Here is a 23,406-nt window from a genome sequence, read left to right as displayed (position 1 = left end):
CTAACTGTTGCTTCCTGCCCTGCATATAGGTTTCTCAAGAGGCAGGTCAGGTGGTCTGGTATTCCCATCTCTTTCAGAATTTTCCACAGTTTATTGAGATCCACACAGTCAAAGTTCAGGTGTCTTTAATTTCATTCAACATAATTTTGTTAGACTGTATTGTGATAGCTGTCATCTTACTGTACATCTGTTTAAAAAAAAATCAAAATTAGTGAATTTTTGTGTAGCCATTTTAATATTAAAGATAGAAGAAAAAAAGCAACATTTTGGTATATTATGCTTTATTATTTCAAGAAAGGTAAAAATGCAACTGAAAAGCAAAAAAAAAAAAAAAAAAAGATTTGTGCAGTGTACAGAGAAGGTGCTGTCACTGATCATAAGTGTCAAAACCGGTTTGTAAAGTTTTGTGTGGGAGATTCCTAGTTGGACAATGCTCCATAGTCAGGCTGCAGACCAGCTGAAGTTGATAGTGATCAAATTGATAACATTAATTGAAAATGATCCACATTAAACCACATAGGAGATAATCAATATACTCAAAATATCCAAATCAAGCACTGAAAATCATCTTCCTCAAGCTTTGTTGTGTTAATTGCTTGGATGTTTGGGTTCCACATAAGTTAAAAAAAAAAAAAAAAACCTTCTTGACTGTATTTCTACATGAGATTCTCTATTTACAGCAACAAAAACATTCCATTTTTAAAACAAATTGTGACAGGCAATGAAAAGTGGATACTGTATAGTAACACAAAATGGAAGAGATCATGGACAAGGGAAATGAACCACCACCAACCACACCAAAGGTCAGTCTTCAACCAAAGATGATGATGATGTGTTTCTGGTAGGATTGGAAGGGAGTCCTTTATTATGAGCTCCTTCTGGAAAACCAAACAATCAATTCCAACAAGTACTGCTCCCACTTAGACCAGCTGAAAGCAGCACACGACAAAAAGTGTCCAGAATTAGTCGACAGAAAGTGCGTAATCTTCCAACAGGATAATGCAAGATCACATGTTTCTTTGGTGACCAAGCAAAAACTCTTCCAGCTTGGCTGGGAAGTTGTGATTCATCTGCCATATTCATCCGACATTGAACCTTCATATTTGCACTTATCTTGGTCTTTACAAAATTCCCTTAATTGAAAAACTTTCAACTCCTTCGAAAACTATAAAAGGCACCTGGAACAATTCTTTGCTCAAAAAGATAAACTGTTTTGGGAGGATGCAATTATGAAGTTGCCTGAAAAATACCAGAAGGCAGTGAAACAAAATGGTCAATACATTATTCAATGGTGGTCCTGGTGAAAATGAAAAAAATGTATCTTTCTACTTAAAAACCAAAGAAACTTTTTGGCCACCACAATAAATATCTTGGCTACTAGCTTAAAGTTATAGTAATAACTTATAGGGCCTTAAATAGTATATGAAATTAAAATATATGCAATGTTTAATTTAAAAAAATAGGGAATATGAAGATAAGCTGATATAAGAATAATCCTTGGAGATCCATTTTTTATAAGAGACTTACATATTGGCTTAAGAAAAATTTTTTCTTTCAGTATATATACTTGGTAGTTCACATAATATTGTTCTCTTAAAACCCAATTTTGGTACTATGAAGGCTGGTATACAAAGGAATGGTTTCTACCAGAACAGATAACCATTTCATCATGTTACATTCCTCATCAAGATGCCCCAGCAGGTCTCTTTTTGCTACATCAAACTCTTCAACAGATTAGAAAATTACGTAGCAGAGTATAAGAACTGAACAGGAACAGTTGAGTCATATTAGAGAGGACATCAAGAACTAAGTTTTAGACCTAGAATCCCATCTTTCTTCACGAAGCCTTCTATAAAGTCAAAATGGAGAAATAACAATGAACCATTTCTTATACTAATATAAAACAAGGTGGTGTTAGTCGCTCAGTCGTGTCCGACTCTTTGCGACCCTGTGGACTATAGCCCGCCAGGTTCCTCTGTCCATGGACTTCTCCAGGCAAGAATACTGGAGTGAGTAGCCATTCCCTTCTCCAGATGTTCCCAACCCAGGGACTGAACCCAGGTCTCCTGCATTACAAGCAGATTCTTAACCATCTGAGCCACCAGGAAAGTCCAATGTCTGAAGAAGTTTAGTGCTTATTTCCTATTTCCTTGAATTATTCTCTACATGTTTCATATATTGCTCTTTTTCCTGAGTAGATTATAGAAGCTTGGAAGTAGATTATGAAGTTCTTATGTGAGATTTGCCTCATTTCTACTTATTGTTTCATCCTGGTTACTAACAGTATACTCTGACACTCCTAAAATCTTCCTATTTTGTATAATAGATTGTAAAGTCATCCTACACCTAAAGACCATGTCTAAAATTTATTTACTTATATCAAGTACCTACTATATAATGTATAAAAGCTTTCACTGGTTTTCAATATGGAGTTTTCATTTTTCTTGGCTCTTTGTATTTATCTTAATTAGCATTTATTAGAATGGATAACTGTATATATAATTGAATATATTTATGTTTATAATAAATAAATAAATATATTTACATGACTAGCTGTTTAATACCTGTGTCTCTACTTGATTTTAAGATCTGTGATCAGCAGCACTCAACCAGGAGTGGTGATTTTGCTCCCCATCCCTGGTGGACATTTGGTAACATCTAGAGAACTTCCCTGGTGGCTCAGACCATAAAGGATCTGCCTGTAGTGGAGGAGATCTGGGTTTGATCCCTGGGTCAGGAAGATCCCCTGGAAAAGGGAATGGCAACCCACTCCAATATTCTTGCCTGGGAAATTCCAGAGGCGCTATAGTCCATGGTGTCACAAAAAGTCAGACATGACTGAAATGACAGTACACCATGCACACACACACACAAATACACATATAAATGTATATATACACATACATATACATATAATGTGTACACACATAGACACAGATACTTCCTAACTATGTACTGAAAGGGCTTGAGAACAGTGGCAGCCAATACAATGAACGAAAACAACCAGTACCAACCATTTCAGGTAAAAATACACACAAATGTGATTCCCTGGAGCATACTGATTCCAGAGCTACGGTGGGGATACAGCAAGATGATCCTAGAGTATCTTGCGCAGACAGTAAGCATGTGCTCGAAGAACAATGGAGACAATGTGAGGATTAGATGGTAGTGACTGATGTATCAATATTAATTTCTTAATAGTTAAACTCTTTTATGTATGAGAATGTCCTTGATTGTAAGAAAAATTCATCAAAGTATGCAGAGATAATGAGGTATCCTATACTCAGATGGATCAGCAAAGAAATATTCTTCTGAATTATTCTAATTCTAATTCTCTGAAATATTCTTACAACTTTTGTTAGTTTAAAATTACTTCAAAATATAAATTAAAAAATAAATTAAATGTGAAGGTTTTTATATTTGTATTCCCTATTTGAATTTTGATACAGATTTATTGAACAACTAAAGCTCTTAATAGGTTCTAGTGATAAATTTTATTCATTTGTTAAAACTCAATAAATACTGAGTGCTCCATTCTATGACAGGCACTGGGAAAATAATAGGAAAAAAAATGAACAAAAATCACTGCTCATGAGCTCTATATTTTAATGGAGGAGAAAACAATACATAAAATGTTAGATACTGATTAAGTGTTAAGGAGAAAAACACAAAACAGTCAAGGAAGGAATATAAAGAGTTTGGAGAGGATAGGGGAGCTAAAGTTTTAGATAAGGTAAATCAGGATGGCTGCCATTGCGAAGGTGATTTTTAAGGAAAATTGAAAAGATATGAGGAAGCTAGATGCAGATATATGGGGGAACAGTTTTCTTGACATAGAGAACAATGAGCCTTTGAGATGGGAACACACTTAAATTAAGGTGCTCCTTGGAATGCTAAGGCCTCTGAAGCAACTGACAGATACAAAATCAACTTATAATCTTCCATCTTACTGTAAATTCATGTTTGAGGCACTGTTCTGACTGAAATGTTACATTTTTAAACATAATATGGGCTACCCTGATAGCTCAGTTGGTAAAGAATCTGCCTGCAATGCAGGAGACCCTGGTTCGATTCCTGAGTCCAGAAGATACTCTGGAGAAGACATAGACTATCCACTCTAGTATTCTTGGGCTTCCCTTGTGGCTCAGCTGGTAAAGAATCTGCCTGCAATGTGGGAGACCGGGATTCGATCCCTGGGTTGGGAAGATCCCCTGGAGAATGGAAAGGCTACCCACTCCAGTATTCTGGCCTGGAGAATGCCATGGACTGTATAGTCCATGGGGTCGCAGAGTTGGACATGACTCAGTTGACTTTCACTGCACTTCACTTCAAACACAATATATTTTTAAATGAGGCAAAGAATGTTAAGAGATGAGGGAAAAATGAAGTAAATGTAAACCAATAACCATAAGTCTCTATATAAAGATGCTAAATTTTACATTTTAAGAGAATCATTTGCTATTTTATAATCACACCTATGAGCAAGGTACCTAGACTTCTAAGATATTAAAGAACATACCTCTGTGGATTAAATATTATTTCTTTAGACAATAAACAGTGTGGTTAGAATGCATCTCCTACATTAATGAAGGCACCTAACGTTTATATCATGATACTTCTAAACAATTTACCCTAATACTCCCAAACTGCACTGTAGGTACATAATGTGGTTTTACACTTAAGGTGGCCCATCTTGTTAGTTGAGAAAACACCTGATTAATAGAGGCAATGGCTTCTAACCTAGGAATATGCATCCTCAGATATGAAGGCCCACGGTTAGACTTGATTTTTCTCTATTGTCTAACATATCACATGCTTTATGTATTTATCTTTCTTATTGTTTATTTCCCTCACTTGTATATGAGCTCCACAAACATACAGGTACTCAATAAATATCTGACTGAATAAAAAAAATGAATAGTTGGAGAACAGTGGACTGAGGCAAGACTCAGCACCCACTTTGGTAAGCACTTCCCTTTTACTTACTCTAAGTACTTCCGTTTAGTTTAGTTCATTTCAGTCACTCAGTCGTGTCTGACTCTTTGCGACCCCATGAATCACAGCACGCCAAGCCTCCCTGTCCATCACCAACTCCCAGAGTTCACCCAAACTCATGTCCATCAAGTCGGTGATGCCATCCAGCCATCTCATCCTCTGGCGTCCCCTTCTCCTCCTGCCCCCAATCCCTCCCAGCATCAGAGTTTTCCAATGAGTCAACTCTTCGTATGAGGTGGCCAAAGTACTGGAGTTTCAGCTTTAGCATCATTCCTTCCAATGAACACCCAGGGCTGATCTCCTTCAGAATGGACCGGTTGGATCTCCTTGCAGTCCAAGGGACTCTCAAGAGTCTTCTCCAACACCACAGTTCAAAAGCATCAATTCTTTGGCGCTCAGCTTTCTTCACAGTCCAACTCTCACATCCATATATGACCACTGGAAAAACCATAGCCTTGACTAGACAGACCTTTGTTTGCAAAGTAACGTCTCTGCTTTTGAATATGCTATCTAGGTTGGTCATAACTTTCCTTCCAAGGAGTAAACGTCTTTTAATTTCATGGCTGCAGTCACCATCTGCAGTGATTTTGGAGCCCAAAAAAATAAAGTCTGACACTGTTTCCACTGTTTCCCCATCTATCTGCCATGAAGTGATGGGACCAGATGCCATGATCTTAGTTTTCTGAATGTTGAGCTTTAAGCCAACTTTTTCACTCTCCTCTTTCATTTTCAACAGGCTTTTTAGTTCCTCTTCACTTTCTGCCATAAGGGTGGTGTCATCTGCGTATCTGAGGTTATTGAATCCCAAACATCAAAACTCAGAATTGACAGAAAATCTTCCCCGGCTACTGAAAATTCAGTCAAGCAAGGAACAAAAGTTTGGAAAGATTTCCTAAAACCTGGGGATCATCTGTCAGTCAGCTGCACTATCAATTTGTACCTATGAAGGAGCACTCCCAGTTAGCTACATAGGCCTAAATAACACAGATCACCCCAGTGACTGCAGTCAGAGGTCTAATGATCTTGTTCCACTTTATCCTTAACGTTTAAACACATAAAATGGCTTACTGCATGCAAGGCACACCTCACCATGCCTGATACATAGGAAGGATTTAACGAGAGAGATACCATCTAACCTAGAGACAGTTTTTTCAAGGCAAATAATATGAATGTATTTTAAGGAATAGAGTAATATATCTTCATTTAAGAAACATGGTAACTATTTTATTATTGAAGACAAAGCGCACAAAATTTTAGTTCCTTTATCTCAGAATCTTTCCTGCTGGGTAAATTGGTCCAATTCAATGTCTCATAAGAAATTATGATGCTAAGATAATTTCTAATAAGTCAAAATAATAGATGTTTGTCAGATACCTGGTAACTGTAAATGAATAAAGCATTACAGTTTCTCCCAACTTTCAAAAGAGTAAGTATAGTAGCTTCATAGTAATTCTGAGTTTCTAAAATGTTCTGGCACATATTTAGTGAATACAGTATGTGAAATGGATAGATTTTAAATACGTTTATTAAAATTAGTCTTTCATTCTAGAGGCAAAAAAATCATTTATTCTCAGGCTAGATTGATGATCATCTGTTCTTAAAATTTTTCATGTCAACAGAAAATACTAAAAACCATAAACAATGAATTTACTATGCATACTTTTAATTGCAGACTATGAAACTCCTTTGTAATGATGTGATCAAGCTAACACACTATTTCGCAGAAGCAAGGTATATCAGGAAGGAAAGACAATGTCAAAATTATCTTTTTTATCTGACTTACGTATAATCAAAGATTCACCTCTACAGATGGCTATGAAAGCATCCAAAAAAATATTTCCATGTGACAGAGCATATTATGCTCCACAAAAGGGACTATTTTCCACACTATTAATAAGGCTCTTAATGTATTTTCCTCCAAAAATTTCTTTTTGATCCTAAGTCCCCTCAACAGTTACTTAGTAATTTCAGAAAATAATAAGACAGGAATGGCTAAAACACTGACCTTGGCACATCTGGCAACAAAAATTATGCATGGCAAGGTAAAGACTGTTAACACTGTACTTAAAATGTAAATCTCATCTTCCAAAATCATTCACTCACTGTTCCAGAAATATTTCTAGAATGAACCATAGCTTTCAGGGTTGGGGCCAAGTTTTACAGTGAAATTCAATGTTGGCTTACAGATATCTGTCATTTACTTTCTTTATGACATAGAGACAGATTTATCTGAATAAAAAATATTTTAACAACTTATGAAAGCAAAACAATTATTCAACTATGAAACAAAATCAAATATAAAATTTTCCTACTGAATGAAAAACTATCATCTTTCCATTTGTCATTTAATACTGCCTATTGTTTACTAGAATTATACGGATTATAATTTTTAAAATTATCCAACTTAATGTTTATTTTATTATTGTTGATAATTAACAAAACAAACAGTTAATTTCTATATCATCATTTTACTGCTAGTTCTCAAAAGTGAAGAGTCTATTCACTAGGATTTTGTTTCTGGAGATTGTAATCACCATTAACAATCCTGCCAATTATTTAAAGTTCACAGACCCAGAATAAACCTCTAAACTCATTTTCAAACTGGTAAGCTATACACAGAAAATCCTGCTATCTTTAAGACTCAGTATTCACAGATAACTAAGTAATAATCCAAATTTTACAAAAATTTAATTAAATTAATGAGAAAGTGATTTATTGTAAGTCACTTGAAAGTTCACCTTTATTATTAACTTAAGGCTTAAGTTCAGAGCCCAACTGGAGCAAAATTCTCCAGAAGTCCCCTCATGAATATCTGTCTTTGTCACCATGGGCTAAAAAGCAAGTCAACTGACAAGGAAATCTTTGCAACAGATTCAGAATAAGGAAGAATTCAGAGAACAGATGTCCATACCAAAATTCTTTGTAGAATATTCAAATTTAAATAAAAACAACTGTGGTAATATAAAAAATGTTTAGTAAATCAAGTTGGGAGGTTTCTAGAAATGCTAGATCCTCTAACTCTATGCAAATTTTTAAGTAAGATTATTAAAAGAAGAATTAAAGGGAAACAGTTTCCTATATACATGAAATGACAAACTGCCAACTGCGTATCATACAATTTTCAACATACTTCAAAGACTTTACTTTTTCACCTTTACTGAGCTATTAAGTTGTATGATATTAAACTGATTTGGCATGCACAAATATATATATATATATATATATATATATATATATATATATATATATATAGCAATATTCTGAATAATTTCTAGATGAGAATCCAAAGGAACATTATATTGACCTCCTTCATAATTCTAGAATCTACACATCACCATAGCTCAGTTGGTAGAGAATCCGCCTGCAATGAGGACACCCCAGATTGATTCCTGGGTAAGGAAGATCCGCTAGAGAAGGGATAGGCTACCCACTCCAGTATTCTTGGGCTTCCCTTGTGGCTCAGCTGGTAAAGAACCTCTGGCAATGCAGGAGACCTGGGTTTGATCCCTGGGTTGGAAAGATCCCCTGGAGAAGGGAAAGGATACTCACTCCAGTGTTCTGGCCTGGAGAATTGACAGTCCATGGGTGTCACAAGAGTCAGACAAGACTGAGTGACTTGCAATTCACTTTCCTTTAAGGTTTAAAATCATTTTCCCTCTCAGTTTGTTTCATTTTAGATGCAAGTATCACTTTTCCTTTAGTATCAGATGACATAAAAAAGCAGAGCCCTGGAGCAATGTCTCAGAGCTAACTGAGGTGCTGTCTCCCAGGCTGCAGCCTCATTTTGCCCTGAATAAAACTTTTGCAACTCTCACATTGTACATCTTTTCTTATTGACAACTGCCAAGGAATTCCCATGGGAAGTAGATTCTAATGCATACCGTTTGTCTCCAAAGTACCACAGTGTTTTAGGAACCCAGTAATCAGTTAATTGTCTCTTTAAATTATGTGTGACTGCTATATTTAAGATGGATAACCACAAGGACTTATTGTACAGCACATGGAACTTTGCTCAATGTTATATCACCACCTGATGGGAGGGGAGTTTGGGGGAATATGTCTGAGTACCTTCTCTGTTCACCTGAAACTATCACAATATTATTAATCGACTATATCCCAGTAAAAAATAAAAAGTTTAAAAAGAGTGCACAGCCTTCACATTTATATTTCATTCCATCAACCTAACAGATCAGCAGAATACTGAGACCAAGAGAAATTAATGTGAACACCCTCCAGTGGCTGGCTCTGCAGCACAACAGAAGCATTTCCATCCTGAATTTGTTTTACTCTGCAGATTTTTGAATGATAGAAAATTTTAGATTTAGACATTACATTATAATCATACAAATTTTGGTAAAAATCCAACTTTTAAAAGAGGGAAAACAAGAATCTCTAAGTCATTACTTGTCTCTGTTTGCAAAATTCTTAACTCAAAATTTCCTCTACCAAGGTGTAAGACACTATTTTAGTAACAGAATGGTTAGTTCTTTTTTTAATCTGCTATCATAATCAAGCAGTATTCAGAAAGTAAGACTGGAAGGAAGGAAATTAGTCAAAATGCAAACACTGAATCCTTATGAGAGAAAAGCACAGCTAAAGTAAAAAAATACATATCTATATGTGCTGTGCTGTGCTTAGTCACTCAGTCACGTCCAACTCTTTGCGACCCCATGGACTATAGTCCATTAGGCTCCTCTGTCCATGGAGACTCCCCAGGCAAGAACATTGGAGTGGGTTGCCATGCCAGCCTCCAGATATGTGCTGTTTATATTAATATATCAAAAGTAACCATAAAATATTTGGGGGAAATCTTCATTCAAGGGTAATCTGAGTTAAACAATGTGTACTGAGAGTACAATCCCTTAAACTCTGGATTAGTTTACTTATGTTAAATACAGTACATACATATGCTGAGGGGGAAAAAAATGGCTGTACTTTTAAGAAAAATTTTTACTAAATTTATGTCAATTTAGAAAAAAGTATTCATGATAATATTTTAAATACAAATCATTAAATCCTGAGTACTGACTTCTGGAAAGCAAAATTACTTTAAAAATGCATTAACAAAGAATGATAATAAAAGAAAAACAACCAAAAAAGTCTATATTTAACTGGCTGCTCAATCATTAGAAAGGTGCCCCATAACTACCATATGTTACTCAAATATGTTATCACACCTACAATTTCATCATATGTCTCCCAAGAAATTAATTAGCTCTAACTTTTTCAACTTTGACAAAAACGTCTGCATCAGTCAGATTACTAGCTGTTGCAAACATTTCAGAATTCAAAGCTTTCTTCAGCTTATATTTAACCTTTTAATTACTATTAATTATTTAGCAACATGCAGAACAACATTCACTAGACAGATGTCTAATTTTAGAATTATGAATAATGTAAAGTCATTTATATACATATTTACTTTTGGTACACATTTGCTTAGTAACTTTAAAAAATAAAATTAATCTAAGGTCTAAAACTATTTACTGATACATCACTTCACATCTATGTTTAGGTTAAAGAAGAAAATACCTAAAACTTTCATTTTTTTCAAAAATTTAAAAAGTCTTAAAAAGTTGAGGGCATATAACTTATGATAAATGAATTTAGTGATTAGAAAGGTTATATATAAATTACAAAAAAAAGAAATCTAGTAGAACATGTTAATTTTAAAAAGATTTTATAATCCATCAGCAGTAAAAAAAAAAAAAGTGGCTAAGGGAATTTTTATAATTTTTCTTTATCAACTGTTTTCAATCTAGTAAATAAAATAGAGAAAAAAAATAGATTGAGAAAAAAAATCTATTCCTGTTTGATTTTTAGATCACTATCAGTTCAGGATATCCTCAACCATATAAACCAGTTTCCATCCCCACTATTTTCTTTAAACTACTCTGTTAAGGCTATCAATGGACTTCATAAGTATCCATTCCACAAATATTTATACAGCAATGAACACCTGACCTGCCTCTTGAGAAACCTATATGCAGGTCAGGAAGCAACAGTTAGAACTGGATATAGAACAACAGACTGATTCCAAATAGGAAAAGGAGTACGTCAAGGCTGTATATTGTCACCCTGCTTATTTAACTTATATGCAGAGTACATCATGAGAAACCCTGGGCTGGAGGAAGCACAAGCTGGAAGCAAGACAGCCGGAGAAATATCAATAACCTCAGATATGCAGATGATACCACCCTTATGGCAGAAAGTGAAGAGGAACTCAAAAGCCTCTTGATGAAAGTGAAAGTGGAGACTAAAAAAGTTGGCTTAAAGCTCAACATTCAGAAAACTAAGATCATGGCATCTGGTCCCATCACTTCATGGCAGATAGATGGGGAAACAGTGGAAACAGTGTCAGACTTTATTTTTGGGGGCTCCAAAATCTCTGCAGATGGTGATTGCTGCCATGAAATTAAAAGACACTTACTCCTTGGAAGGAAAGTTATAACCAACCTAGATATCATATTCAAAAGCAGAGACGTTACTTTGCCAACATAAGTCCATCTAGTCAAGGCTATGGTTTTTCCAGTGGTCATATATGGATGTGAGAGTTGGACTGTGAAGAAAGCTGAGTGCTGAAGAATTGATGCTTTTGAACTGTGGTGTTGGAGAAGACTCTTGAGAGTCCCTTGGACTGCAAGGAGATCCAACCAGTCCATTCTGAAGGAGATCAGCCCTGGGTGTTCATTGGAAGGAATGATGCTAAAGCTGAAACTCCAGTACTTTGGCCACCTCATGCGAAGAATTGAGTCATTGGAAAAGACTCTGATGCTGGGAGGGATTGGGGGCAGGAGGAGAAGGGGATGACAGAGGATGAGATGGCTGGATGGCATCACCGACTCGATGGACGTGAGTTTGGGTGAACTCCGGGAGTTGCTGATAGACAGGGAGGCCTGGCATGCTGCGATTCATGGGGTCACAAAGAGTCGGACATGACTGAGCTACTGAACTGAACTGAACACCACAGACAAAAATTCTGTTCTCACCTTCTAACAAGAATGAAAGAGAAAACAAAAATAAGTAAATTAGTTGTATAAATAAGTAAAAAAAATAGTGTATTAATAGTGCTAAGGGCAAGTATTTCCTAATTCCCTTGTTAACCAAACAAAAATCAAACCAACCACAAATAAGGAAAGCTTGAACTGGGTTCAGTAAAGCCACATACAACAGTGCTGAATTCTCCTTTCAGTTATCTCAGCTAACAAAATAATGGACAACCTAAAAATCATCTCTATCTAGTAAGGTAAGTCACTTCAGTCGTGTCCGACTCTGTGAGACCCCATAAACGGCAGCCCACCAGGCTCCCCCGTCCCTGGGATTCTCCAGGCAAGAACACTGGAGTAGGTTGCCATTTCCTTCTCCAATGCATGAAAGTAAAAAGTGAAAGTGAAGTCGCTCAGTCGTTTCTGACTCTTAGCGACCCCATGGGCCACAGCCTATCAGGCTCCTCTGTCCATGGGATTTTCCAGGCAAGAGTACTGGAGTGGGGTGCCATTGCCTTCTCCAATCTAGTAAGGAATTACATTTAAATCCCAAAGTTACTACTTCTAGGTTGAAATAAACACTCAAGTCAGTCAGAATGAGGGCAGCCATAGAAACAGCCAACAATTTCCTGCTGGTAGCAATCAGTCTTTTCTTTGTGATTACTGAAATTTTTTGCTACTGACAGGGAAAATGGCTCCTATGAATTACACAATTTTTGAAATTTTTAAATTTTTTAAAAAACCTTAGAGATATCAGAAGTCCTCTAGGAAGCTTTCCTTGACCTCCTCAAGGGGATTTAAGCATTTCTTTGTCTTTATTTCAAAATCCCATAAAAGTAAGGAACAAAGTTCTTATATTCTCTTTGTATTCCCAGAACCTATCTCAGATCTGGCAGAAGAGTTTGACTAGACATTTCACCAGTGAAAGTACTGTTTTAGAAAAATCAGTCTGGGAATGCCCTGGCAGCCTAGTGGTTAGGATCCGGTGCTCTCACTGCTGGGTTCAATCTCTAGTCAAGGAGCTAAGATCCTACAAGCAACACAGTTGTCGTTCAGTCCCAAGACTTGTCCAACTGTTTCTGACCCCATGGACTGCAGCATGCCAGGCTTCCCAATCCTTCACAGCACAGAGGGGCAAAAAAAAAAAAAAATCAGTCCGCTAACAATAAAACAAAGATTCAAGTCTAAGGTTTATAATCATTGTGAAATTATTTGTATAATGGATAAGTACACTACTCTCAACCAAGGAGGAAGCACACTCATCTGTATTTAGTACGTATTTATTAAGGTCCTACCATGTGCAATGTTATGTCAAAATGTATACATAAAATGTATAAAACTGTCATGGTCCCTACGATCACATTCAAAGGGGGGAAAGTAATAAAAAAGAAAATAAACAATAATTTTAGATTTCAATTACTTCTATGACAGAAATTTACAGGGCACATTGATAGAGACTGTACCACTTTTACTGGATTCTCAAGGAGTACTTTACATAGGATGTACTAAGACAAGACCTTTGGTAGATATTGCTGGAATATAGTAGGTAAACAGATTAGAATTCATTTAACAATTTAATGAATATTTCTATGTCTCATGTACTATAATCCTAGCATGAATAAAATCCAATCTCAGCCCCAAAGAGCCTGAACTCTAATAAGGGAGAGACATACACTGCTCTGACTATGGAGAACACACAGGTTTATGGAATCACAGACAGGAGCACTCAGATGACCTACAAGTAGTTCAGCACAGAATAGGTACTAATAATGAAAATACAAATAACATACATTTTGAAGAGCCAACAGAACAACATAACAGCAGGTACACAGGAGACTGAAAGAGGAAGCAGATATATATCCACGGGAACATTTTAAATAATTAACTAGAATATTAAACATAGGTGTTTTCGTTCACTAGTACCAAATATTTGGGATTCACTAATACATACATAATGTAAGTAATAATGTCATGTTAACCCGACAGCCACGGGCTTCCCTGATGGCTCAGCGGGTATAGAATTCGCCTGCAACGCAGGAGACACAGAAGATGGGGGTTCAATCCCTAGGTCAGGAAGATCCCCTGGAGAAGGAAATGGCAACCTGCTCCAGTATTCCTGCCTGGAAAACCCCACTGACAGAGGAGCCTGGCGGGCTACAGCCCAAAGGGTCACAAAGAGTCGGACACAACTAAGCACGTAGGCACGGCACAGCATGACAGCAGAACTAAGAGTCTGCAGAGAGAATAAAAGAGGGTTAAGAAAAGAGTAGGAATGAGAAACAGTCGCATGCGGTGGAAATCAAAAGACAATGTGCCAGTAAAAGAACACTCCAATACAGGAATGAACCAAGAAGGTCAAATGCCAAGGAAGCCTAAAGATGTGCATTCCGCAAGGGCTGGTAGCTCATCATGTTAAATGATAGACACTCCTATAAGGCCAAGTAGTAAAGCCCACTGAATATGGAAAAAGGACATGATCAGCTGTGGAGAAAAGTTTTGTCATTTCTAAGGCGTGTCTGACTCTTTGAGACCCCATGGACTGCAGCCTACCTGGATCCTCTGTCCATGGGATTCTCCAGGCAAGAATACTGGAGTAGGTTGCCATTTCCTTCTCCAGGGGATCTTCCCAACCCAGGGATCGAACCCAGGTCTCCCACATTGCAGGCAGACGCTTTAACCTCTGAGCCACCAGGGAAGCCTTCTAAGGCCTAGTTAATCATAAATAATCACCACGAGGAACATAAAGACTATGAACCACATTCTCATACCATCAATTTTATGATTTTGGAACCATACCAAGTATTTATTAGAAGAAATAAACACTGTATATAAGTGAATAAAACACTGTATAAAAGAGTAAAAATTAACTATTCATTTTCAGCAACAGGTAACTTCTAAATAATTTATTTTCATATGAAAACATTCCAAGTTAAAAATGTCTCAATAATACATATTAAAAAGAAAAGAGTTCTTTTCATTAAGAGATACATGAACATGCATAAAGAATGATGTGACTTCTGAGATCTGCTCCCAAATAATTTAGAAAGTAAAGGAACAGGTGAGTGTATAATAAAATAAAATTGGCTATGAGTTGGAAATTTTTAAAGCTGATGTTGATTGCATGGGCGTGACTATTATTACTTTTGTACATGCTTAAAATTTCTTAAGAAAATATTTTACTACCTAAGAGCAAACAGAGACAAACATTTGTAATATCCCAACCCCAGAGCAAATAATTCTTACAAGGTTCTGAAATTAACCTCAAAATGTCAAAAGGAATGAAAATACAATTTTTATATGAAGGAAGGTTGGAAACTTGGCTTATAAAATATATAAAAGGGAAAGGGGAGACAAAACCCAGCTTAAACAACTTATAGAATCTAGCTCTGATTTCATGAAAATTTAAATTTTAAAATGCTGTAAGACTGAAATTTTTAAATATTTAGAATTAAATCATGAAAAATAAATGCTCCGTTTCCTCCAGAAGGTTAAGATATATTTTTTTCATAATACACATTACAGGATAATCAAATTACTTAAGGTAAAAGTTCTGTGACAATCTTACATAATGACAGGAGTAGGAGACTATACCTGTTGAAACTAAACTTGCTTTAAGTTATTAATTCTGATATATTCTTTCCTGTTTCCTAATTTCCACTGTACCAGTTTTTCCACCTAAGTAGTGTCAATTCATTTCAATGTTACTTATTCCAGGAGTCTGACCCCAACTCCACACAGCAGGACAGAATGTCATACTGTAGCCTCCCACAGAACCCTTTGTTATCTCTATCATATTAAGCAGTTCATTTTAACACCATGAAGGAAAGGATCAGGTCTTAAAAAAAAAAAAAAATTTATTGAGATACAATTCATACACCATAAAAATTACCATTTTAAAGAATACAGTTTTTGTTTTTAGTATATTCACAAGATTGTGTAACCATCAGCACTAACTTCAGAACTTTTCACCTTCCAAAAAGGAAAGCCTGAACCCATTAGCAGCCTTGAGCTCTCCATTCCCTCTTCCTCCTCGCCCTGACGACCTGCTTTCTGTCTTCTGTGGATTTCCCCATTCTGGACATTTCATATAAATGGAATCATATAATACATGGCCTTTTGTATCTGACTTTTTTCACTTAGCAGAAGGTTTTCAAGGTATATTCATGGTAATAGCATGTATATTACATTACTTTTCCAGCTAAATAATATTCCATTTTATGGATTATTCCATATTTTATTCACTCATGTAACAGTTACTGGACTTTGGGTTATTTCCACTTTTGGGGCATCTATGAATAAAGCTACTATGAACATTCATAGACAAGTTTTGTATAAACATATGACTTCAATTTTCTTGGGTATATACCTAGATATGAAACTGCTGGGTCACACAGTAACTTGGTTTAAGTTTTCAAGTAACTGCCAAACTGTTTTCCGAAACAGCTGCACCACTTTACAAACCCACAAGCAGTATATGAGGGTTAAAATGTCTTCACATTCTCACCAACACATTTTATTGTCCATCTTTTTGATGAGTGCCATCCTAACTACCGCACAATTGCACTCATCTCACACGCTAGTAAAGTCATGCTCAAAATTCTCCAAGCCAGGCTTCAGCAATATGTGAACCATGAACTTCCAGATGTTCAAGCTGGTTTTAGAAAAGGCAGAGGAACCAGAGATCAAATTGCCAACATCTGCCGGATCATGGAAAAAGCAAGAGAGTTCCAGAAAAACATCTATTTCTGCTTTATTGACTGTGCCAAAGCCTTTGACTGTGTGGATCACAATAAACTGTGGAAAATTCTGAAAAACATGGGAATACCAGACCACCTGACCTGCCTCTTGAGAAACCTGTATGCAGGTCAGGAAGCAACAGTTAGAACTGGACATGGAACAGACTGGTTCCAAACAGGAAAAGGAGTATGTCAAGGCTGTATATTGTCACCCTGCTTATTTAACTTATATGCAGAGTACATCATGAGAAACCCTGGGCAGGAGGAAGCACAAGATGGAATCAAGATTGCCGAAGAAATATCAATAACCTCAGATATGCAGATGACACCACCCTTATGGAGAAAGTGAAGAGGAACTAAAAGCCTCTTGATGAGAGTGAAAAAGTTGGCTTAAAGCTCAACATTCAAAAAAACAAAGATCATGGCATCTGGTCCCATCACTTCATGGGAAATAGATGGGGAAACAGTGGAAACAGTGTCAGACTTTATTTTTCTGGGCTCCAAAATCACTGCAGATGGTGACTGTAGCCATGAAATTAAAAGACACTTACTCCTTGGAAGGAAAGTTATGACCAACCTAGATAGCATTTCAAAAGCAGAGACATTACTTTGCTAACAAAGGTCCATTTAGTCAAGGCTATGGTTTTTCCAGTGGTCATGTATGGATGTGAGCGTTGGACTGTGAAGAAAGCTGAGCACCAAAGAATTGATGCTTTTGAACTGTGGTGTTGGAGAAGACTCTTGAGAGTCCCTTGGACTGCAAGGAGATCCAACCAGTCCATTCTAAAGGAGATCAGTCCTGGGTGTTCTTTGGAAGGAATGATGCTATAGCTGAAACTCCAATACTTTGGCCATCTCATGCAAAGAGTTGACTCATTGGAAAAGACTCTGATGCTGGGAGGGATTGGGGGCAAGAGGAGAAGGGGATGACAGAGGATGAGATGGCTGGATGGCATCACTGACTTGATGGACATGAGTCTGGGTGAACTCCGGGAGTTGGTGATGGACAGGGAGACCTGGCGTGCTGTGATTCATGGGGTTCCAAGGAGTCGGACATGACGGAGCGACTGGACTGAACTGAACTGAATGGGTGTGAAGTGGTATCTCCCACGATTTTGCATTTCTCTGCTGGCTACTGATGTTGAGCATTTTGTCATGTATTACCGGCCATTTGTGTATATTCTTTGAAAAAAAAAAAAAAAAGTCAATTTAGATCTTTTGGCCACTTTTAATTTGGGCTATAGATGATTTATAAAAATTCTTGATATACTCTGGGTACTTTATCAGGTATATGATTTTCAAATATTTTCCCTCATCCTGTAGATCATCTTTTCACTTTCTTAAGACTGTCATTTGACACGTTTTTAATTTTGATGAGTTCTAATTTTTCGGTTTTTCATTGGTTGCTCATGCATTTGATACCAAATCTAAAAAACTATTGCCCAGCTCAAGATCACAAAGATGTACTCATTTCCTTCTAAGAGATGTATGGTTTAGTCACTAAGTTGTGTCTAACTCTTTTGACTTCCTGGACTGTAGCCTGCCAGGCTCCTCTGTCCATGGAATTCTCCAGGGAGAAATACTGGAATGGGCTGCCATTTCCTTCTTCAGGGGATTTTCTCAACCCAGGAATTGAACCCAGGTCTCATGCATTGCAGGCAGATTCTTTACCAACAGAGCTATGAGGGAAGCCCAAGAGATGTATAGTTGTAGCTTTCATGTTTATGTCTTTAATCAATTTTGAGTTATTTTTTGTATACAGTATGAAGTGGGGATCTAAATTGATTCTTCTGCATGTGGAAGTCCAGTTCTCCCAGCATCATTTGCTGAAGACTATCCTCCCACAGAGAATGGTCTTGCTACCTTTGTCAAAAATTTACCAGAGTTGTATAAGTTTACTTCTCAACTCTCGATTCCCTCTCATTGACCATACATCTATCCTCCATGTGTCTCTGACTGCACCTAACACAGAACCTGAAATATGGAAGCATGCAATAAAGATTTAGTCGGTGAATAAATAGCCTTTTGTCAACAATAAAATAATTAAAGTGGGAGCTGAGCAATACTTTAAGGAGCATTATCCTATCCCAGTATTTAAAAAGCAAGAAACTGAGACCTAAGAGAGGTTACCTGATGAGATCAAAGGAGAAAAAAAATTACTTAAGAGGCAGGGGCGGAATCAGAATTCAGTTTTCCTAACTTTAGGTGTAGGGCTCTTTCCATAATACCATGGAAAGTGGCTTCTCAACTAAACTGAACTGCCTAAATATATGCCAGTGTGTTAGCCTATAAAAACCAGCATACGTTAGAGACAGAGATAGGCATGTATCCTAATCCTTAATCATAAGGGAATGCTTCATAAGCATAATTCATCAAAAAGCCTTACAATCAAAATGGGGCAGGAAGTAATTAATATACCACTGAATGCAGTGTTTTCCTCTAGGCGACTGTCCTCTATTTCACTCTCAGCTCAAGAACATAGCTAGTCAGACTTTTAGTCTTTATTTTAGGCAGAAGAAAACCGTTTGTGTGACAGTAAAAATTATAAAGCAATCACGTGCCTAGTTCCAATACCCTGATCTCTTTACCATTTCCCACCATCACTGTGATGCTTCACTCACTAAGTGCTGTAGAGAATGCAGAAATAGAGTGATCATCATGAATTTAACTTTCCTTTACTATCCAGAAATTAGTCTGCCTCCTTCCAAAAACCAGAGAAATTTTAGAGCTGTAGAACAGAAAAATAAAGGGAAACAAAGAACCAATTACAGGAGAAGCCTTCTGAAAGACACATGCGGGGATGTGTGATTTGAGGTAAAGGGAAAACACCAAGTGTCCACGCCTAACACTACGTGTACATGCACAAGGAAGGAAAACGCTGTCTGTGCAAATGCTGTGTGTGCAGGATGTACAAGTACACCATGAACTGACTTGTAGTCAAGAATACATTCAGCCTTCGGTCTAAACTGCAGCCCCTTCTTAGGTCACCCAAGCACAGTTAACCTGACCTTTCATGGTATGCCCACTCCTTGTCCTACACGTCTCCATCACTATAATGACTACAGAGTATCTTAATAGTTACCTCACACGTTTGTCTCCCTTTTAAACTTTCATTGCATTGAGGGTTGAAACCATGTGTTTTTCGTGTTGTGTTCAGTATAGAATCTGGCACTTTATAATGCTTTGTTGAATGAACATTTTCAAAATGTTTTGTAATCCTGAATATACCTGTTCAAAAGCATCAATAACAAGAAATTTATTCATTCTTGCTGTGATAATTCCCAAACATTACAGTTTACACATATACATCACACATATATACGTTCTCATATATACACACCTATACAAACTTCAGGGCTAGTCAATCTGCTAGAAAACAAACAAACCTAACTGGGTATGTTTACCGCTCAACGTTGTAGTTGCTAGCCATCTCTACTAATAAGGCAATTTTATATTCCTAGCAAGAAACACACAAAAAGTTCAAGACTCACCCACTACAAGCAGCATGGTCTAGTGTGGTGACATACAGAGGAGATGGGGAGCCATCTCTGTAGAAGCATGTAAAGGAATTCTTGAGGGCAAGATATCTTATATTCACCAAAAGAACTACAGATTAAGCAAGAAGATAAAATGATCGTCAAATACTGGTGTACTGGTAAATGTAAAAGGTTTGGAGTCTGAGAGTTTTAAGATGTGCCTCCACTGGGACCTCTTTAGGAAGGTGACTTCACGTCTCCGTTCCTCTTGCAGTACCTCTACTATAAAATGTGAGTAAGAATGCCTATCTCACAAGCTCCCTGTGAGGATCAAATGAATACATAAAAGACCTAGCACAGATACTCAGACTCTAGCATGTTTGAGATCTGTAACAGTGTCCATTCCTACCTGGCAACAGGTTGTGACTCAAGAAGCAGAGTCAAAAAACTCTATTTACTAAAAAAAAAAAAAAAACTCTATTTACTAAAAATCTTTCTCCCAATAGATGTCAATGTTTCTAGTTTCATCATAAGGAAATTCTGTTTGGATTTTCAAAAGCCCTCATTTAAACATAAAATAATCTGCTATTCAATCTTTCAAAGATAACCTGTCAAAAAATAAAAGGAAAGAAAACAAAAACAAAAGAAACAAAGACAAGCTGTCAAGGCCCTGTGCGGGATAACCCCTTCAACCAAACGAGGAGGCTGAAGGAATAAGGAAATAGCAGTGAAAGGGTCCCGGAAACAAACTTTTTCTCCTTTGTAACTGTACTGTCAGCCTCATCTAACTACACACCACTACATACACTCACAGAAAATTCATAAATTCATCAGTAAACCAGTATGCCAACTCAAGGTTATATTATTAAGAGGTGAAATTTCTGTTTTTAAAACAAAAAAGATAAGCCCCAAACCACAATTTAATGATGTATTTTTAAACACTACTACCACAAAAGATGATGTACTCGCAGATAAATATTTCTATGTTCCCTCAAACTGTTGATTATATGTTGAGTCACAGAGTGAATTTTGATAAAATCATACAATATAGCATGATAGCTATGCTATATAAAGTATTAATAAACTTTGTATTGAAAAAATAAACCTTAAAACCATTCCATTCTTTACAGACCTGACCAAGACAATGTAATGTCCCAACTTAGACTTCAAATTTATTCCTCTTATTAAGGTGTAACCACTGCCACTTTTTTTTTTTTTCCAATTTCAGCCCAAATTCTCAGTCACTCACCCGCCCGCCATCTTATGAATCCTGTGCTTCCTCTCCGCCTGTGGGCTCCACCAAAGGGGACTCTATAAAGTAAATGTGGAGACAATTACTGCCAAAAGTGAAAGATTGAGAGATTCTTAATAGTTCTAGAAAGGCTAATAAGCCCTTGATTCATTAACTTAGAGAGCAGAAAGTAAATCCCACAAGCTAGAGGATAGGAATACATTATAGCCCAATTCTAAACTGTCAAAATATGTCAAAGATTCAAAATGTCTGAAACAGAACTTTTGAAAATCCAGCAAAACAAATTTAGTGTTATTTAGTTATTTAGTGGATAAAGATAAAAATGATACTTCTGCTTCCTGGGCTCACACAAAAATTCATCCTTATCAATGAAATCAGAGAAAAGAAACATAAAAGATTTGAGTAAAAACAATTAAGAACTGTATTTAAAGGTCATACACATATAAAGAATATTAAAGGTTCTCTTTTCTTCTACTCTTGGCATTTTATGCTACATCTATAAACCTGACATTTGCCTCCATCTTCTCCTTGCCTCCTGACAGAGTGAATAAAGCACCTCTCATCAGCAAGCCTGCAATCCTACCCTTCTTCCTACATTTCTCTTCGTGATTAATACTATCACATATTCTCTATCAATGAAGAGCAAAATCGCCAATTCATTTCTAGTTTTCCACCATTACATAATATGTAAAATTAGGCCAAGTCAAAATGATACTGTTAACAATAGAATAAACAAACACATCACTTTTTATGCTAGAAACACAGTGCTAAATGCTTTCCATTAATTATTTAATTTTCAAAACCACTGTATAAGATAGTACTAGGGACTACATGCAGGTCAGGAAGCAACAGTTAAAACTGGACATGGAACAACAGACTGGTTCCAAATAGGAAAAGGAGTACGCCAAGGGTGTACATTGTCACCCTGCTTATTTAACTTATATGCAGAGTACATCATGAGAAACGCTGGGCTGGAAGAAACACAAGCTGGAATCAAGATGCCAGGAGAAATATCAATAACCTCAGATATGCAGATGACACCATCCTTATGGCAGAAAGTGAAGAAGAACTAAAGAGCCTCTTGATGAAAGTGAAAGTGGAGACTGAAAAAGTTGGCTTAAAGCTCAACATTCAGAAAACAAAGATCATGGCATCTGGTCCCATCACTTCATGGGAAATAGATGGGGAAACAGTGGAAACACTGTCAGACTTTATTTTGGGGGGCTCCAAAATCACTGCAGACGGTGACTGTAGCCATGAAATTAAAAGACACTTACTCCTTGGAAGGAAAGTTATGACCAACCTAGATAGCATTTCAAAAGCAGAGACATTACTTTGCCAACAAAGGTCCTTCTAGTCAAGGCTATGGTTTTTCCAGTGGTCATGTATGGATGTGAGCGTTGGACTGTGAAGAAAGCTGAGCACCAAAGAATTGATGCTTTTGAACTGTGGTGTTAGAGAAGACTCTTGAGAGTCTTCTTGGACTGCAGTCTCTTGGACTGCAAGGAGATCCAACCAGTCCATTCTAAAGGAGATCAGCCCTGGGATTTCTTTGGAAGGAGTGATGCTAAAGCTGAAACTCCAGTACTTTGGCCACCTCATGCGAAGAGCTGACTCACTGGAAAAGACTCTGATGCTGGGAGGGATTGGGGGCAGGAGGAGAAGGGGACGACAGAGGATGAGATGGCTGGATGGCACCACTGACTTGATGGACATGAGTTTGAGTGAATTCCGGGAGCTGGTGATGGACAGGGAGGCCTGGCATGCTGCAGTCCATGTGGTCACAGAGAGTCGGACATGACTGAGTGATTGAACTGAACTGAAATGAGGGACTATTTGTACTCCCCCTACCAAATTCATGTTGAAAACCTAACCCCAGATGTGATGGGGTCTTTGGGAATAAATTGGGTTTAGACAGGGTCACAAAGCTGGAGACCTCATGATGGAATTATTTCCCTTAT

General features: G+C 37.1%; 1 protein-coding gene and 1 long non-coding RNA gene across 6 annotated transcripts in view; both read right to left on the bottom strand.

Annotated features, from left to right (window-relative positions):
- AKT3 (AKT serine/threonine kinase 3) overlaps window positions 1-23,406 on the bottom strand; it is a 281,775-nt gene that overhangs the window by 200,402 nt on the left and 57,967 nt on the right. Inside the window, exon 3 of one of the 5 annotated variants that reach the window (XM_070768863.1) lies at window positions 21,443-21,504. The exons of the other annotated variants lie outside the window; for them this stretch is intronic. The gene's annotated coding sequence lies outside the window, so the exon portion shown is untranslated. The remainder of the gene's footprint in view (window positions 1-21,442; window positions 21,505-23,406) is intronic. 5 annotated transcript variants of the gene reach the window in all.
- LOC139176531 (uncharacterized) lies at window positions 265-21,436 on the bottom strand. The gene is made up of 2 exons (XR_011561000.1): window positions 19,800-21,436; window positions 265-1,239 (listed from the first exon to the last, which is right to left on the bottom strand). It is a non-coding gene; the product is annotated as an uncharacterized lncRNA (long non-coding RNA).

The sequence above is a fragment of the Bos indicus genome, chromosome 16, assembly GCF_029378745.1.
Source record: "Bos indicus isolate NIAB-ARS_2022 breed Sahiwal x Tharparkar chromosome 16, NIAB-ARS_B.indTharparkar_mat_pri_1.0, whole genome shotgun sequence".
NCBI classification, from domain to species: Eukaryota; Metazoa; Chordata; class Mammalia; order Artiodactyla; family Bovidae; genus Bos; species Bos indicus.
Note: the sequence above shows the minus strand (reverse complement) of the source record. Positions and strands in the feature narration are given on the sequence as shown.